At 44.7% G+C, this 19,830-nt stretch overlaps 1 long non-coding RNA gene across 1 annotated transcript in view; it reads left to right on the plus strand.

Annotated features, from left to right (window-relative positions):
- LOC142830645 (uncharacterized) overlaps positions 1–17,760 on the plus strand; it is a 258,048-nt gene extending 240,288 nt beyond the window's left edge. The window contains exon 3 of the long non-coding RNA XR_012906081.1: positions 17,249–17,760. This is a non-coding gene — a long non-coding RNA (uncharacterized LOC142830645). The remainder of the gene's footprint in view (positions 1–17,248) is intronic.
- Positions 17,761–19,830: the final 2,070 nt, after the last annotated feature.

Below are 19,830 nucleotides of genomic sequence, written 5' to 3' on the forward strand. Positions count from 1 at the left end.
AAAAAACTTCACTTGCGTCTAGACTACAGCCGCGTTCTTTCGAAATTAAATTTAAAGAACGTGGCTTTTCTTTTGACGGCGGTAAACCTAATTTCACGAGGAAGAACGCCTTTTTTTGAAAGTGCTCTTTCAAAAAAAGGCGTTTTTGAATGCAAACAGGGCGTTTTCGAAAGAGAGCATCCAGACTGCCTGGGTGCTTTCTTTTGAAAAAGCGGCTTGCTTTTTCGAAAGTACTGGTTGCAGTCTAGACGCGCTTTTTCGAAAGAGGCTTGCAGTCTAGACGTAGCCTAAGAGTTGAAGAAGGCAGTGGAGCTGACAGCCTTGCTAGGTCTCTGGGCAAGGTGAGGGGAGATGGCGCCATGCATCTGGAAGGGGCGGGGCCTCAGGCAGAAGGGGCGGGGCCTCAGGCAGCCAGCCCTCAGCATTGCTCAGAGCAAGCCATGCCCCGTCCCTCCCCCGCCAGCCCATAGCGCTTCCTGGAGTGCACCATGCCAGCAGCTCCAGGCCCTTCTGAATCGCCAGCCAATGGGGCAGCTGCCCCTTTTACTCCGCCTTGTGGGTGGGCCTGAAAAGAAGGCAGTGTGGGAGGAGCTACATCCAGATTATACTAGCTGGGATTTTGGGGCACAACAACCACTTGTTCCACTTATTTTGTATTCTGCTTTGTCCTGTTTAAGGTCACGCTCTGTGTTCAAATCATTTGAATGCCTTGCAGCTCAAAAAACTCTTTTTCGCAAATAGGGTCTGCTTTTTTAAAAAAAAAAATTCAATTGACATTGTCTGCAGGGAAAGAAACCCATTTTTCAACCAGCTATAGTGCGATCCAAGCCTTTTAAAAGGCTTTTTTATTTTCAAGGAAGCTAGAAATGCAAATGGGAGATTGAATCTCTGTCCTTCCTCATTGTACCTTCTCTGCAAGGACAGCTGTAGTGTCTGTTCATCTTCTTGTCTGAAGAACACACTCCTTAAAAAAAAAAAAAAAAAGATGATGGCTACAATTCAGCTCTAACATTGGAGTAAAGCACAGAACCCTTTTCATAGCTCAAGTTTTAAAAAGATCAAGGACCTTGAAAAGCAATTAAATGTTTACATTAGATAAAATAGTCTTCAACTGAGCAATGATGCCAACGCTAGTTATTGTTAGCTAGATCTAAGGCTGGCCTGCTAGCATTATTTCAGAGGAGATTCATTTCTTGCCTTGCACAAACACGAGATATCTACTTAGGACTTGATTTTCAGTCAGACTAAGGCCCCCTTTGGAAATGCCAGAGGGAGATGGAAATGGCATCTAAGAAAATTGCCTGCATGAATCATAGAATCATAGAATACTAGGACTGGAAGGGACCTCGAGAGGTCATCGAGCCCTGCCCTCATGGCAGGACCAAATACTGTCTAGACCATCCCAGATAGACATTTATCTAACCTACTCTTAAATATCTCCAGAAATGGGGATTCCACAACCTCCCTGGGCAATTTAGTCCAGTGTTTGACCACCCTGACAGTTAGGAAGTTTTTCCTAATGTCTAACCTAAACCTCCCTTGCTGCAGTTTAATCCCACTGCTTCTTGTTCTATCCTCAGAGACCAAGACAAACAAGTTTTCTCCCTTCTCCTTGTAACACCCTTTTAGGTACTTGAAAACTGCTATCGTCCCCCCTCAATTTCTCTTTTCTAAACTAAACAAACCCAGTTCTTTCAGCCTTCCTTCATAGGTCATGTTCTCTAGACCTTTAATCATTCTCGTTGCTCTTCTCTGGACCCTCTCCAATTTTTCCACATCTTTCTTGAAATGCGGTGCCCAGAACTGGACACAATACTCCAACTGAAACCTAATCAGCGCAGAGTAGAGCAGAAGAATGACTTCTCGTGTTTTGCTCACAACACACCTGTTAATACATCCCAGAATCATGTTTGCTTTCTTTGAAACAGCATCACACTGCTGACTCATATTTAACTTGTGGCCCACTATAACCCCTAGATCCCTTTCTGCCGTACTCCTTCCCAGACCGTCACTTCCCATTCTGTATGTGTGAAACTTATTGTTCCTTCCTAAGTGGAGCACTTTGCATTTGTCTTTATTAAATTTCATCCTATTTATCTCAGACCATTTCTCCAATTTGTCCAGATTATTCTGAATTCTGACCCTATCCTCCAGATTAGTTGCAATCCCTCCCTGCTTGGTATCATCTGCAAACTTAATAAGCGTACTTTCTATACCAATATCTAAATCATTGATGAAGATATTGAACAGAGCCCGTCCCAAAACAGACCCCTGCGGAACCCCACTTGTTATACCTTTCCAGCAGGATTGTGAACCATTAATAACTACTCTCTGAGTACGGTTATCCAGCCGGTTATGCACCCATCTTATAGTAGCCCCATCTAAGTTGTATTTTCTTAGTTTATTGTTAAGAAGATCATGCAAGCCCGTATCAAACGCCTTACTAAAGTCTAGCTATACCACATCCACCGCTTCTCCCTCATCCACAAGACTCGTTATCATATCAAAGAAAGCTATCAGATTGGTTTGACATGATTTGTTCTTTATAAATCCATGCTGGCCGTTCCCTATCACCTTGCCACTTTCCAAGTGTTTACAGATGATTTCCTTAATTACTTGCTCCATTATCTTCCCTGGCACAGAAGTTAAACTAACTGGTCTGCTGGGCTACCGTAGAACCGATGTAAAGGGGAAGGCCTTGCCTCTAGCCACCGTGGTAAGGAGCATGTCCGGGGACTGGCCGGAGTGCGCTACGTGGTGGGTGTTCTTTGATTCCCAGGACTCATCAGTTAGAACAGGAATCGGCAACCTTCGGTTCGCCAACCAAATATGGGTCAGTACGACACCAAATATGACTCTTTTGGCCATTTCTGCTGCCCCGTGTGCCAGAGCCAAAGCCAGGCTGGGACAGCCTACTGGGACAGCTGCACCGCAGCCCTGTTTCCAGCTTTGGTGGCCACCACGCAGCTTGGCGGAGCCACGTGGTCAGTTGCTGCCCCACATACCGGAGCCGGACCCAGGCAGTGGGTTGTCGGCTCCTGGGCCGGGGCTGTGATGTGGCTCTTTGGTTTGAAAATGTGGCCGACCCCTGTTATACAAATTTTCCCAGCATCAGTGACACCAGGTGGAAAAGGAATTGCTCCTCAATAATTCTCCTCCTCATGCCTCGGCTCTCGTGGTGAAACACTCCTCAGTGGCTTCATGCAGCCACGTCCACCATAGCATTGGTGGCATGAAGCCGTCTTGTGGACACAGCGGATATGAACAGGAAGTGCTGCGGTGGGGTCGGGAGGGGGATAGGCTAGAGATATCTATGGTCAGGTCTAAAAAACATTCAGAAACTCCAGCTTGCCATCTTCCTTCTTTCAAGGCAGCAATTTTTCTAAGTGTAGCAATTTGAGACTCACCCCTGCAGGGCCTCCTGCTTGTCTATCTAGCAATTAGCTCTTCCATCCCTGGAGCAATTCCTGGGGGCCCATGTCCTGCCCTCAGTGACCTGTTTTCTTCTGTGCTACTTCAGGCCTGGTGTCCTTTCTGGCCCACTTTGCCCTTCCCCACACTTCAGGGTCCTCCTCTTCCAGGGAACCCCAGTCCCCACCTTGCCTCAGTGACTCGCTGTCAATCATTACCTAGCCAGGGGTGGGCAAGATACCTCTCGCAGGCTGGATCCAGCCTGCTAAGCCACCAGATCTGGCCCACGAACCCCCTTGCTGGAACCTCCCTTGCTACAGTTTAATCCCATTGCTTCTTATTCTATCATCAGAGGCCAAGGAGAGCAATTTCCCCCCTGCTCCCTGTGACACCCTTTTAGATACCTGAAAACCACTATCATATCCCCTCTCTGTCTTCTCTTTTCCAAATTAAACAAGCCCAATTCCTTCAGTCTTCCCTCATAGCTCATGTTTTCTAGATCTTTAATAATTTTTGTTGCTTTTCTGTGGACCTTTTCCAGTTTTTTCATATCTTTATTGAAATATGGTGCCAAGAATTGGACACAATACTCCAACTGATGCCTAATCAGCGCAGAGTAGAGCGGAAAAATAATTTCTCGTGTCTTGCTCACAACACTCCTGTTAATGCATCCCAGAATCACGTTTGCTTTTTTTGCAGCAACGTCACACTGTTGACTCGTATTTAGCTTGTGGTCCACTATGACCCCACATTCCTTTCTCCATACTCGTTCCTAGACAGTCACTTCCCATTCTGAATGCGTGAAATGGATGGTTCCTTCCTAAGTGGAGCACTTTGCGTTTGTCCTTATTAAACTTCATCCTATTTACCTCAGACCATTTCTCTACTTTGTCCAGATCATTTTGAATTATGACCTTATTCTCGAAAGCACTTGCAACCTTGCCCGGCTTGGTAACATCTGCAAACTTAATAAGCGTACTCTCTATGCCAAAATCTAAATTGTTGATGAAGATATTGAACAGAAGTGGTCCCAAAAAAGACCACAGCAGAACCCCACTTGTTATGCCCTTTCAGCATGACTATGAACCGTTAATAACTACTTTCTGAGAATGGTTATCCAGCCAGTTATGCACTCATCTTATAGTAGCCCCATCTAGGTTGTATTTGCCTAGTTTATTGATGAGAAGGTCATATGAGACTGTATCAAGTGCCTTACTAAAGTCACTGGCAAGGGGGTGTGGACCTGCTGCCTTCCCCTGCCTTAGATGACTCCCTGGAGCCCTAGTAACCCATAGGCCTTGAGACCAAGGCCTCAGTCCTGCTCCGTCTCAGGTACCCTCTCTAAATTCCCAGAGAGCCAGGGCTTTCCTGCTCAACAGCTGGAAAAAGAGTGAGTGTTCCTCCTCTCCAGGAGCCCTGCTTTATAGGGCCGAACTAAGCCTTGATTGGCTGTCTCTAGCCCTCTTTTGATTGGACCTCTGCCCCAGCCTTCACTTGGGGCTATTTTAACCCATTATGGGCCAGTGTGGGGCAACTGCACCGTCACACTAAGGAATCATACTTTTCTCCTTGACTTCAAGATACAGATGTTTCCTTACATTGCTGCCTAGCCTTGTTGCTGTCATTGACCCACACTTGTTCTCACCCCTCGCTGCATTTGTGTAACAGTGTTCACGCCTCTTCATTTCATTAGTAGATTGAGATGAAATGTTTATAAATGGGCAATAAACGCAAACAGATTATTATTCCCAAACAAAATAGAAAGCAAGTCATTGAAGTGAGAAAGGATCCAGAAGTGGGCTGTAACGCATCAGGCATCTGCTAAAATCATTATCGCCGTGTAAAATATATATCTGGAAATTTCCACTTTTGCATCAGTAGCTGCCAATTGACATGGGCTGTGCTGCCATGTTTCCACCAATTCGGAAGGCCAACAGCTGTTCCATCTCACTCCACGCTCTGCTTAGCCCCCCCTTTTCACTTTTCCTCCTGACTCGTGCCGCAGAGGCTGAAACATGGATGGTACAACTCAGACCTGGTGATTTCTTTGCTCCTGGTTACGAACCCAGTACTGCTCTGCCCAAGGATGAATTATCTTAAATCAACATCATCTTTTTTTCCTTGTGATTTGTTTCTTAGTTCTATTTTTTTTCCATTTTTTAACCTGCGGTCTACCTGGCACTATCCCTAAGGAAGATATTCAATCAGACTGCAAGATTCATGTGAAGTGTGAAGGTGTTATTTATTCTCTTCCAGGCTGTTGCAGGGATAGAGGAATAGGAAAACACTTTAAAAAAAGAAAAAAACCTAAGGGGAACAAAGGTGATTTATCTAAGCACACGGTTGTGCCAGATGCACTGCACCGCAGTTTGTGTCTTAAACTACTACTCTAGGAGTTACTAAAATTAGAGAACTTTTATTTTTCATTTACCAATGCTGTATTTCATTGAACAGAAGCTTTCTGCTAAACTAAACCAGATGATGTTTTAAACTAATACTAATTGATTCCATTCCCAAAGTTCCTATTGGTAGCAAGTAAAATAGCTCCTTGACCCAGCCGGCAAACATAGGTTTTAGGATTGCCAATGTATTTTAGCTTCTTTGCATTTGCAGTAACCACACACTCACAGGTTGGCTCTGATCATCCCCTTCCACTGAAAAAACGTGGAAGGGGGAGGAAGGATGGTCTAATGGAAGGAACCCTGAACTAGTCGACTTGATTTCAGCCGCCCACCCAGCAACAGCCTGCCTGCCTGGGAGCAGCGTAAGTCACTCAGCTGATGCTGTGCCTCAGTTCTCATCAGAGAAGTGAAGATAATAACTTCCCTCCTTCCCAGGGATGATGTGAGGTTAAATCCACTAATGCCACAGGACTTCTCGTTGCTTATGTAGTGGTGAAGGCCATATAATTATCCAAATAGGCATCCTATCTGGGGGGGAGGTTTGCTTGCCATGTGAAAAGGCTTCAGGGTCAGTCCTCCAAAACAGAACAGCTCCCCCAGGCTTCGTCTTAACAGGTCTCGTTGGCTAGGCCCGCCTTCCAGAGAAACCTGTAATAAACATGGGACCTATGAATGATTAATTTTGAACTTCGGGGCAAGGCCTAGCATTCATTTTGCCTGTCAGGCTTTAAAAGAACTCAACAATAAAACCCCAGTGCATGTTGGGACTAGGGTAACCAAATAGGTAGTGTGAAAAATCTGGACACTTTTTTTTATTCGGGGGAGAAGGGTGAGCATAGTTGCATATATAAGCAAAAGGCCCTAATATCATGATGGTGCCAATAAAATCAAGAAGTCTGGGCACCCTAATTGGGATCTTTGCTTAAGCTTTGTTTTGAAACCTGAGAACCTTTCTTAGCTTGTCGTGAATTTATTCCGGGCTCTCTTGTCTTCATGGTTACACCGTTTGAGTTAGACAAATTACAGGTTGAATACTCTCTGATCCGGCAACATCCGTGGCCCGGCATGATTTTCGTTAGCCGGATGTTCACTTATCATGGATGTGGCCAAGTTTCCCGCGGTTCTATAAAGTTTGTTTATAGCTGCCAGTCCTGGCTCTTAGGCTATGTCTAGACTGGCAAGTTTTTCCGCAAAATCATCTGCTTTTGCGGAAAAACTTGCCAGCTGTCTACACTGGCCACTTGAATTTCCGGAAAAGCACTGACGATCTCATGTAAGATCGTCAGTGCTTTTCCGGAAATACTATGCTGCTCCCATTCGGGCAAAAGTCTTTTTTCCGAAAGACTTTTGCGCAAAAGGGCCAGTGTAGACAGCACAGTAGTGTTTTCCGCAAAAAAGCCCCGATCGCGAAAATGGCGATCGGGGCTTTTTTGCAGAAAACCATGTCTAGATTGGCCACGGACGCTTTTCCGCAAAAAGTGCTTTTGTGGAAAAGCATCCTGCCAATCTAGACGTGCTTTTCCGAAAATGCTTTTAACAGAAAACTTTTCCATTAAAAGCATTTTCGGAAAATCATGCCAGTGTAGACGTAGCCTTAGTGTATACACTAAATGTCTTCTAAGAGTCCAGCAAACAGTGGAAGTGTTGGTAATGCTGCTAGACAATATTGACCTCCCATTGTTTGGCACCGGTCAGGTCCCAAGGCTGCCAGACTAGAGAGGTTCAACCAATACTGGCAAACACTGCTACATATGATAATGTTCCAAAGACTGGAAGTAGAAAACCTTGAGTAAGTCAATGTGGGAGACATGCCTCTTGGTCTTGTTTTTGTGACTCATCAAGTACTGTCTCTATTTATCATGATTTGAGGTTTGCGTTATTGGGCTGGTGGTCATTTTGGGTTATTTTGTCCATCCTCCGCAGGATTGTCCCCATTTTGAGTCCAGTTCTGTGCACCATGTTTCAGGAAAGGTGTAGACAAGTTCGAGAAAGTCCAGAGAAGAGCAACACAAATGATTAAAGGTCTAGAAAACTAGGCCTATGAGGGAAGACTGAAAGAATTGAGTTTGTTTAGTCTGGAAAAGAGGAGACTGAGAGGGGACGTGATAACCTCTTTCAAGTACCTAAAAGGGTGTTACACAGAGGAAGGAGAAAAATTATTCTCCTTAACCTCTGATGATAGGACGAGAAGTAATGTGCTTAAATTGCAGCAAGATTGATTTTGTTTGGAAGATAGGAAAACTTCCTAATTGTCAGGGAGGGTAAGCACTGGAATAAATTGCCTAAGGACGTTGTGGAATCTCCATCACTGGAGATATTTAAGAGCATGTTTGATAGACATCTGTCAGGGATGATCTAGATCAGGGCTACTCAACACGTGGCCCACAGGCTGCATGCTGCCCTTAGCCTGTCTGAATGCGGCCTGAAGTGCAGTTTATGTTTACATGGGGCTCAACACACAGCCTGCGCGTGGGAACCAAATTAAAAACTAGTCAATATAATGCTCTTCTGTTGATATGTGTTTTAGTAGTTGAATTCCAGGACTGTCATTGCTCCTTAAAAGTGCTGTCATATGGGTGGAAATTGGGAAAAAATTGCATTTTATTAATATCAACGGAACTGACTTAAATGGGGCCTATGTGTAGTCTTGCCTTCATCTTTGTATTCTTGTCCATCAGTGTGAAAGAAGCTATTGGCATATATCTGCATATATATTTGAACGTATATGCAACCACACTTAAGTTGCAGCCCTCGGCATGTGCTGTGAGTATCATTGTGGCCCCCGGGGATTCCAAAATTGGGAGCACACCTTGACTCCGGCAGGTCAACAGCGCTGTGCAACTTACGTTGAAGTTTGCAAATTGGTATTGGCAGCTTGAGAAAGAATAACACCGGCTACTATTCGCAATGGATTCCATAAATGTGAAATTCTTCCGGAAGTCGACTCTGAATCCAACTACGACAGTGAATCATGCAGCATGACAGGCCTCAACCATCAACGAAGCATGCCTTGTAGTAGTCAACCTGTGGAACTCCTTGCCAGAGGAGGCTGTGAAGGCTAGGATTATAACAGAGTTTAAAGAGAAGCTAGATAATTTCATGGAGGTTAGGTCCATAAAAGGCTATTAGCCAGGGGATAAAATGGTGTCCTTGGCCTCTGTTTGTCAGAGGCTGGAGAGAGATGGCAGGAGACAAATCGCTTGATCATTGTCTTCAGTCCACCCTCTCTGGGGCACCTGGTTTTGGCCACTGTTGGCAGACAGGATACTGGGCTAGAAGGACCTTTGGTCTGACCCAGTACGGCCGTTCTTATATTCTTATGTTCTTGCCGAGGTTATGGATGTTTTTCATCACAGTGAGTATGATGAAAGTTTTGACAGTTTTGAAAATTCAGACACTGAGGAGGATGCTCCTAGTTATGACTCAAGTGATGCAGAATAAACTTATTCAGCATGCAGCATGTACTATTTATTTTATGACAATGCGTAGGATGGATTTTTTTAAAGCTGCAGTATCGTATATATTAACATTTATTTATTTAGTAGCTTCACAGTAAGTAACGTTTTAACTTTTATTTTAGTAAACACAACAACATTGCCCCTCTTATTAAATTATTATTAAATCCAAGATGCTGATTTTATTATGTTGATCTTGTCTTCTTGTAATATGAGTACAAATCAAATTGCATAAGAATCGGACCTATATACCCCGCGGAGGGAGGGGTGTGTGTGGAAGATAAAAACACGGACAACCTGAAGGCTATATTCGCTAATTTATGGTACATGCAAAAGCGACATTAAAATAATGTTTAAGAGATTGCCAAGTCAAGCACTCAAAACTATCTCAGAATGTTAGTATATCCTTAACTCTGCCCCTTTGTGCAGATGACATGGTCTTTAAATTTATCCTTCTGAAAGGTTCTGTAAATTCAATGTAGACATTTACTCCTTCTGGGCATCCCACTGATTGAAAAAATAAGGGCCATCTGCCTTTCTCCAGCCATTGTCTCTATGCCGGCAGCCTCTCATACAGAGCTCCATTGATGTCAATGGGACCATCTGCACAGTCATAGTCTCCGTTTGATGTTAGCCCATTCAGTTTTGCATAGGTATTGAATGGTGCTGAGCTAATTCTAGCCTCGCTGCCAGGGCCTGTTGTAAGCACATTGCCTAGAAGCCATCTAGACTGGTCCTCAGGCAATTTGTGAAAGCAACCAGCATTATTTTTTCCAAACCACAAGCGATGGTGAATCATGATGGAAGGGACCCTAAATCCATGAGCAGGTCTCTCAGATCTGCTGTGAGCTCCTTGTAATGAACTGTCATAGGCAGTTAGACAAGGAAGAAAGTTGGTTCAGGGCTAATAATGACTTTGGTCCAGTCCTCCAGCTCTGCTGGGAAACAGAACAGGCTTACATGCCACATCGTTGCAATACTGGATTGGAATGCTGTTTGAAACCTGCAGGATAAAAAGCAGGAAAACAGGTGCACACACGGGCCTTTATATGTCCAGATTTGTTATCAAACGAATGGGCTTCACTATGGTGTTCTCTAGTCCGGAATCCTCAGGACCCGACCGGTGCCAAACCAGAGAATTAGAGCCAGAACCGATAGCTGTAAACAAACTTTATGTCACCGCGGGAAACTTGGCCCCACCATGATAAGCGGACATCTGGCTAAGATCATGCCAGACCATCGCTGTTGCTGGCACATAAATTATGAATAACAACTACTGAACATGCTTAGTTGCTAATTTTCAAACAAAGGCCCGAATGGCATTAAAACCTTAAGATTTCAATTGACTTTAAGAACAAAATTGCCATGCACAATCCAAAGGTTGGTGGGTGGGAAAGGATGTCGAATTACTATATGGAGTGAACCTCTCAAGTCTGGCACTCTCTAGTCCAGCAACAGCGATGGTCTGGCATGATTTTACTTAGCCAGATGTCCACTTATCATGGGTGGGGCCAAGTTTCCCACAGTACCATAACGTTTGTTTACAGCTATCGGTCCTGGCTCTAAGGGTTCTGTGCTGTTGTTTAGCTTTAATTTATCCCTAAATGTCTTCTCATAGCCCAGTAAGCAGTGGAAGTCTTGGTAGTGCTACTAGACAATATTGACCTCTGTGGTTTGTCAAATTCTCTGGTTCAGCACCGGTCAGGTCCTGAGGATTCCGGACTAGAGAGGTTCAGCCTGCATTAGATACTCTCTCTCCCTCTATCTGTCAGCAAGAATTTCAGTCCATGTGATCTTGAAATGGTTCCTCTGTTGAGCTCTCTAGCATAAGGTTCTATACTTGATATATTGACAAGCTACAAGAGTCTGTGATATTAATTAATGTGTCTGTGGCTATGAATTGGATTTTTAAAATTATATATTTACAGATTGACATAGTGGAATAAAACTCATTTGGCCCCTTATGACAGAGATGAAATAGACATGAGACCAGGAAATCTTTTCATATTGTCTTTCTTTGACAGAATATCATATATATATAGTAGCCCAATGTCTGAGAGTCTGTAACGCTGAAATGCTGGCTGTTCCCTTTGGGGGGCCGCTGTTGTCTGAAATGCTGGCTGTTCCCTCTGGGCGGTGCTGTTGCCTGAAATGCTGGCTGTTCCCTCTGGGCGGTGCTGTTGCCTGAAATGCTGGCTGTTCCCTCTGGGCGGTGCTGTTGCCTGAAATGCTGGCTGTTCCCTCTGAGCGGCCTGTGCTGCATGGGGTGTGCGGGGCCCAAACTGCCGCCTGCGCCGCATGCTCCCCCGCGGTGGCCCAGCTGAGCGGCGCAGAAGTCAGCCAAGCACCACAGTGGGAGGCGAAGGGGGGTGGGGCGGTGACGTGCAGCGTGACAGCAGCTCCAGGCCCTTGCCCCGGCCGTGAACGTCACCACCTGGCTTCCCCCAATGGCGCTCTGCTGACTTCTGCGCTGCTCAGCCAGGCCGCCTGGGAGCAAGCGACGCAAGCGACCATTTGGGCTCCACACCTCCCATGCAGCACGGGGAGTGTATAGCCCAAACGGCCATTTGGGTTCCGTGGTCCCCCGGGTGAGAGGCAGGAGGGGGAGGAGAAGTGAAAGAGAGAGAGGCAGGAGGTGGAGGAGAGCTGAGAGAGAGAGAGGGGGAGGCAGTAGGAAGAGGAGAGAGAGATGGAGCGAGAGACCGGAGGTTCAGGAGAGAAGACCGATGTGGAGGAGAGACCTGAAAATCCCGTCTTATGACAGGCTAATTGGCTAGTTACAAATAAACCTGTAACAATGTTTTCCATTCAAAGAGAGACAAAACCACATTTATTTCCTTCACGTCTACCCATCCTCTCCTCTTCCACACACACACATCTGTGCCACAACCTCAAGACACGCTTAGTTGAGTTTTATATGCAAGAGTAAAGGTTTCAATTAGAAATGTTCCACAAAAGAAGACGACAAAAACAAAAATCTAGGCCACTGATTAAGGCAGGTTTGAAGTGCAGAGATGAAAACTTAGCAGGGAAAGTGTCTGTTTATCTTTTGTGATTTCTTTTAATATAGCAGCATTTGGAGAAAGGAAAGATTTGACCCTTTACAGCCTAAATTCGACTCATTCTTAACGACGAATTGTGGCAAACCAGAAGGCAAGATTTGTTTTCTTTATCTGACCCGCACAGAAAACACAAAGCCAGAAAGTATTTCTGTTTCCTATTTCTTCATTCCCTTCCTCACATTTGCTTGTTTAAGATGTTACAATGCTGATGAGCAGTGCCACTAGAATTCAAGAGCTTGTCAGCTTCCTTCCTTTCCTCCCCCCACAAGGGGAGAACTGTATGTGCAATCTAGTGGTTGTTTTGATAGGATTTCTTACATGTACCCAGTGTGCTGGATTGATCTGAGAGAAGGTAGGTTCAAGAAAGTACATCTGGCACTTGAAGTGGAAAGTTGTTTTGGATGATCTTTAGTTCCTGTGGGAGTTTGTTCCCCAGTCTGGAGTAACCAGACCCTTGTGGTAAAAAGTTCCATTGCAACTGAGGAGCTGAGAGTCAGTTGTGATCCTCATCCCAGGTTTTTTAAGTGAGCCTCCAGCTCTCCTGGATCCCAGACCATTGTTTGTCTAGGAGACCAGGACTGAGATCTTGAACTTGATACTCTATGGACAGCCACTGTACAGAGCAGAAGGCAGAGACTGAATTGAATCCTACAAAGTAAGGCTGTCAAATAATTGCAGTTATTGCACACAATTAGGCTATGTCTTAACTACTCCAGAGTTCAGAAAGAGGATATGCAAATTCTGTGGGAATTTGCATATCTCCTTCCGATCTCGCTTTCAGAAGTGAAAGTAGTTGGGGTGCATTTTTTTCGGCAGCCTTCCTCCTTTGTCGAAAAACTGCGCTTCCTCAAAAAATGAGGTTTACAGGGCTTTTCAAAAAAGGGGAAGGGGGTTGCCGAAAAAACCTGCGGAATTTGCATATCCTCTTTTGGAACTTCAGCGTAGTCTAGACGAGGCCTAGATGTAAAACAAATTCACTAGATTTAAAATAGATGTGATTAATTGGAGTTTTAATAGCACTGCTCAACAAGAATAGAATACGTTCATGATAAAGAGCCTGCACCATTGTACAGACTGAATCCCTCTAGTCTGGCACTCTCGGGACCTGACCAGTACCGAACCAGAACATCTGCCAAATCACAGGAGGTCAATCTTTCACAGTAGGAGAAAAAAATGTAGTGGGTACTTCTTTCTCAGTGACTGAATACAATCTGCATTCCTTTTGATCTGACTCACAACTAGGTTTTGTTATTCATTTATGTGTACCGTATTTTGGTGGTTGGCACCCTATCAACCTATAGCAAAAAGTCTCTGCCCCAAAGAGCTAACAAACTAAAGCTTGGTCTACATGCAGTTTTTGTACAATGTAACTGGGGATGTGGTACAGTTAAACAGGTACAACCTCTACAGTAGATGGAGTTATATGGTACCTTTTAGTAGTATAACTTATTCCCTTTCACTTATAAGATGATACCAGTGTAAGTTTGCATGTATATTGATATAATTACATCTACATATTGGGAGAATTGTATCACTTAAACTATATTGTTATAGAGATATAACTTTTGTGTGTAGATAGACTTGGAAAGATAAGATTTTTATTGGTAAATATTGGTAAACATGGATTTCACCATAGACACACAAACCGCCAACAAAATTCCACCAATAATAATCAAAATTAACAAACAAACAAGGTGTCAGAAGGGTAGCCTAACTTGTTAAAAAACAAGTGTCTTAGAGACAGACGTCTAGATTACAAAACTTCAGGGGATAGCCAAGCTAGGGTACATCTACACTTGCACCCTAGTTCAAACTAGGGATGCAAATGTAGCCAACCGAAATTACTAATGAAGAGGGGATTTAAATATCCCGCACTTCATTAGCATAATCTCACCCACAAGCTATTCCGCTCGCTAGCTGATTAGAACCAGGAAGTGCGCTCCGGGGCACGTTAGTTCGAATCAAACCCCTTGATTCGAACTAACGTTACTCCTCATTTTTTGAGGGGTAACATTAGTTCGAACCAAGGGGTTTGATTCAAAGTAATGTGTCCCGGAGCGCACTTCCTGGTTCGAATCAGCTGGAGAGTGGAATAGCGCACGGGCGAGATTATGCTAATGAAACCCAGGATATTTAAATCCCCGCTTCATTAGCAATTTCGGTCGGCTACATTTGCATCCCTAGTTCAAACTAGGGAGCAAGTGTAGACGTACCCTTAGTCTGTACAGAAAAAACAACAAATGGTCTGGTAGCACTTTATAGAGTAACAAAACATGTAGATGGTATCATGAGCTTTCGTAGGCACAGCCCACTTCTTCAGATGACCGGAGTTTTGAGTTTAGGATGTGCAGACCCAAAATAAATGGGAGGAGGAAAAAAAAGGAGGGGAGTGGGAGACAGGGAGCTAGAGGAGATCAGTAAGTATCTGAAGATTGGATAGTTAAAATGAAGTAGATAAGAATCAAAGTCAATAGATATTAACCTTCCTGACATAGGAGTCTATATAAAGAGTTGTTTGCACCTTCAATGAGTGTTAAGTTGATAGTACCAAACCACCCTTCATCACAATTGAGTCCATTAGCATGTGAATTGAAGTTGTGGATGAACTCTAATTCCAATGTTTCTCTGTGTATCTGGCTAGTAGAACTGGTTTCTGACAAGACAGCCACTTTAATCTTCCAAATCACTGTTTAAAAGATCTTCAAGTGTTCCCCAATAGGTTTCTGTATGTTTCCTTTATGTATATCTGATTTGTGTCCATTGATTCTTTCCCACAGAGACTGTCCAGTTTGTCCAATATATTTAGTACTGGGGCACTGCTGGCATTTGATGGCATAGATCAAATTACTGGAGGTGCAGTCAAATGACCTTTTGATTTGGTAGCTTATGTTGTTGGCTCCAGTGATGAATTCGCTAGTATAGATATTTGGGCAGAATTGGCATCGTGTTTGGTTACAGGGCTGGGTTCCTGGATGCTTATGATGTGGTTGTGTGGCATGGTTTCTGGAAAGAATTAACTTCAGGTTGGAGGGTTGTCTGTAGGTGAAAATAGGCTTTTCTCCCAAGGCCTCTGAGAGTGAGGGATCATTTTCCAGGATGGGCTGTAGATTGTGTATGATGCACTGGAGGGGTCTGAGTTGTGGACTGGAGGTAACAACAAGTGGAGTTCTGTTATTTTCTCTTTTGGGTCTGTCTTGAAGTAGTTCAGATCTGGATACTTTTTTGGCTCTGTCAATTTGTTTTTTCACTTCTCCAGGTGGGTATTTCAGTTTTAGGAATGCTCTGTAAAGATCCTGTAGGTGATTATCTCTGTCTGTGGGGTCAGAACAAAACCGGTTGTATCTTAGGGCTTGGCTGTATACAATAGACTGAGAAATGTGTCTGGGATGGAAGCTGGAAGCATGAAGGTAAGTGTAGCGGTTGGTGGGGTTTCAGTATAGGGTGGTGGAAATGTGTCCATTATTTACCTGTACTGTAGTATCCAGGAAGTGTATTTCTCATGTGGACTGGTCCAGGCTGAGGTTGATGGTGGGGTGTAAGTTGTTGAAATCCTTGTGAAATTCTTCAAGTCTCTTTCCTGTGGGTCCATATGATGAAGATGTCACCGATGTATCATAAGTAAAGTAGAGGTGTTAGGGGGAGAGAGTTGAGGAAACATTGTTCAAGGTCAGCCATAAAGATGTTGGCATATTGTGAGTGCGCATGGCTGTGTCGCTGACTTGGAGATAGAAATTGTCTCTGAATTGGAAGTAGTTGTGGGTGAGAACAAAGTTGCAGAACTCTGTAATCAGATGTGCAGTGTTATCAGGGATGATGTTCCTGATGGCCTGTAATCCATCTTCATGTGGAATGTTGGTGTAGAGCCGTGGTCACCAACCAGTAGACTGCGATCTACCGGTAGAACTCGGAGGCTCTAAGAGTAGCTCTTGAGCCCTCTCTGAACTGCGCGCCTGCGCAGTACATTTACATTAGATTTCCTCATTTGAGGAACAGATACTCACCGAGCAACAGCACAGGTGAGTAGCTGCGAGAAATGGTGGGAATTTTTTTTTAAGTAGCAGTATAAGGATTGGGGATAGCAAGTGATGGAGAGGAGGAGAATAGAGAGGGCGAGGCTTCAAGGAAGGGGTGGGGCGATAGATCTGGCTTGGTCTGTCATTTAAAAAGTGATTTTGGGTGTAAAAAGGTTGGAGACCACTGGTGTAGAGGGCTTCTACATCCATGGTGGTCAGGATGGTATTTTCAGGAAGATTACTGATGTTTTGATGTTTTTTTCAGAGAAGTGGACGTATTCCTTGGATGCAGCATTGCTTTTCCAGGATACCTCCGATATCCCAGAAAAGTGCTGCTGTCTAGACATAGCCTAACACAAAAAAATATAAAGAGACAAACAAAAGAAGAGCAATGCTCTTTGAGAATTTATTCGTATTTGATTTCAGGATATTCATTGAGTAAATTGTGACAGCTTGTGTTTTAACAGTTTTAAAGTTTTACCTTTCTGAAATCTCAGCCTTCACGGTCATTAAGTGATTATTGACTGACTGTGCTATCATTTTTCATAACTGTGAAAATGGAAATGGATAAAAATAGAAACCAGCACTTGAAGCTTCAATTACTAGACTGCTGTGCAAATGTCTCTATCAATAAAAGAAAACATGAATGTTGATAACCGTCAATGTTATTTAAGAAGTGGAATTGTGCCAACCCTAGATAGAGACACAGCCTTAGTGTAAGAGTAGATAACAGGTGTACATGGCAAACACATGGGAAAGCATAAGGTAATTATTATCAGGATTATAAGCAGCAGGCCCAGCGTACCAGTTACCGGAACCATATTATGAGTTTGAAGCCAAAGAACCCAAAAGAAAGCAGACGCTGCACTTCCAGGATAATTTCCATTTTTCATCCCCTATTTCAGGCCTGGATCTTGCCCCCAGTCAAGTCCATGGAACCAGGATTGGCCCCATCGAAAGTCAAAGGGTTTGACCAAGAACGTCCAAAATGCTTCTACACAGCCTTGAGTTTTGAAAGGCTTTGGATATGATTTTGGAACTGAGCTCCATTATGCCACTATGTATCTAAAGCATTTCTTCTGCAGACTGTTTGGAACAGAAGGTTGGTTTCATTTTAAGAGCATAAAATCAGGGTAATTTAATAATTTAATAGGGCCTTGGGTTGGATAATTGCTAAGAAAGGCAAAGCAGGATGTGCGTGTGTGCGCTTTTTCTTTGCTAGTGTTAAATATTGTTTGGATTATTTTTGTATAAACATTAAATAATGTAATTTTGAATCCAGATCCCAATAGGGATTTAAATGTCATTGGTAAAGGATTATGATATTAGTGTAATAATGCAGTATCAAAAACCTGCAAATTCCTTCTGTATTATTTAAGTGTTTTCTGATCAAACCCATTGGAGTAGATTTTTTTAATGGCTGTTTCATGCAATAATAAAACGCTGGAGGAAAATAGCAAAGTATTTTTGTTTGGAAAGTGTGCAAGGCAGAGACGGTGGGTCTAATCCAATGGATTTTGACATCAAGGGAAGTCAATGGGCCCAAAATTTTATTTCAGTTTAGAAGGACCTAAAACACTTTGGCTACTTCAACAATTGCTCTCTCTTTCTCTCTCTCTCTCATACTTAAAGTCCTTTGGCACATAGAGTGTACAAGAAGATGTACCTGGCATTGTTTTTCTTCATTTAGTTAATTGCTCTGGGGTGGAGCTGGGGATGTGAGATTCAAGAGGTAGATTGCCCCAAGGAGAGAGCACAAACCCAGTCCTATCTCACCACAGAAGCCAGGGCAGGGTGTGTGTGTGTGGGGTGGGGGTGCAGGAGTTAGGGCAGGGGGTTGGGAGGTGTGGGGGGCTCTGGGGAGGAGGTGGGGATGCAGGAGTCAGGACAGGAGGGGGGCTGAGGGCAGAAATGGGAAGAAATGGCGTGGGGGGGATCAGAGAGGAGGCGGGGATGCAGGAGTCAGGACAGGTGGGGGGGCTGAGGGCAGAAGTGGGTAGACATGGAGTGGGGGGGCTCGGGGAGGAGGTGGGGATGCAGGAGTCAGGAGAGGAGGGGGGCTGAGGGCAGAAGTGGGGAGAGTGCAGGAGTCAGGGCAGGAGGTTGGATATACGAGGTGCTCAGGGCAGGGGATATGGCCACCAAGCTGCTCAGTTGGTGGGTCCCCAGGTCTGGTCAGGGCACTGGGGGCCACGTTGCCCGGGCAGCAGCTCCCTGGGCTTGGCTGGAGAAGTGGGGGCCATGCTGCATGGGCAATGGATCTCCAGGGCTAGCCAGGGCAGCAAAGACTGAACTGTGCAGGAGGTGGATAGCCAGGGCTGGCCAGTACAGCAGGGGCCTGGCTACTGGATCCCTGGGTTTGGGGCAGCAACCCCTGTGCCTGGCCATCCGAGCTACAGGACTGCAGCCTGTTTGCACTGTACCCATCCAGCGGCTGTCAATGTTGCACCATGATGGGTCAGGCTCACCAAGGTGGGGGCCTAGTCTCCCCACCTGCAGCTGTCCAGTACTGGGGCAAGGGTGGAGGGAGTGGTTTCGACTCCAGCTGTGGGGGATGGGAGCCAGAACAGGAGGGGTGAGCTCATCATACCCAGCACCAACATGGGAACCTCTCCTCTACCCCACCCCACTGCCACAGTGAGGTTATAGCTGTCCAGGTCCCATCTCTGGCCCCTTGCTGCCCCCTGTGGTCATTCTACAGTATAACTGTTGCTGCTGACAGGCCTCTGCCTCTCCCTTTGTTATGAAAAAACAGTCACATTCCAGGCACAGCCCCTTGTCCAGACACAACCAATCCCTTGCATTGCTTTAATTTAGGCTAAGAGGAAACTGCCTACCACATTTGGTGGTCCTAGCTCTTGAACAAACAGACAGACTCGCTCACACAGATTGTCTCAAATATACAGTAGATTTATATCTGCAGACTCTCCAGATGAGGAGCCTGTATAAAGTACAAACAATAAACCACATATTGGGATTGTCAAATAACATAAAGAGCTCTCCAACCTGCTGATTTAATACAGGAGGCCCCCGACTTGTGACACGATTGGTTCTGGAGGACGAGTCGCAAGTCAGGTGCTTTGTAACTCCAACCTGCATTTATGGTAGGCGCCGTGCACTGCCGTAAATGCAGGCTGAGGACGTAAGTTGTGGGGCTCCGGCCCCTTCCGCACTTTCAAAAATGGTTATAAGTGTGGGGGGTCAGAACTGAGGCAGTCACATCTCGGGGGTCTCCTGTACTACATTAAGATAGAATTATGTTTGGTATGTCTAACTCAAGGTGCATATATAACTATGCATGGGAGGTAAATACAGGGCCTGCATTTCAGAGATGCCAAGTACTCACAAATATGTGCTTACAAATATGAGTTTAGATTGACCAGAACTTCTGGAAATCAGGTGTTTGAAGTTGGCAACCAAAATGGAGGCACCTACAGTCATCATCTAGAATATCTTGATTTCTTCGACTTTCCTGTCCTTCGGATGA

The sequence above is a fragment of the Pelodiscus sinensis genome, chromosome 9 (assembly GCF_049634645.1).
Source record: "Pelodiscus sinensis isolate JC-2024 chromosome 9, ASM4963464v1, whole genome shotgun sequence".
NCBI lineage: Eukaryota > Metazoa > Chordata > Testudines > Trionychidae > Pelodiscus > Pelodiscus sinensis.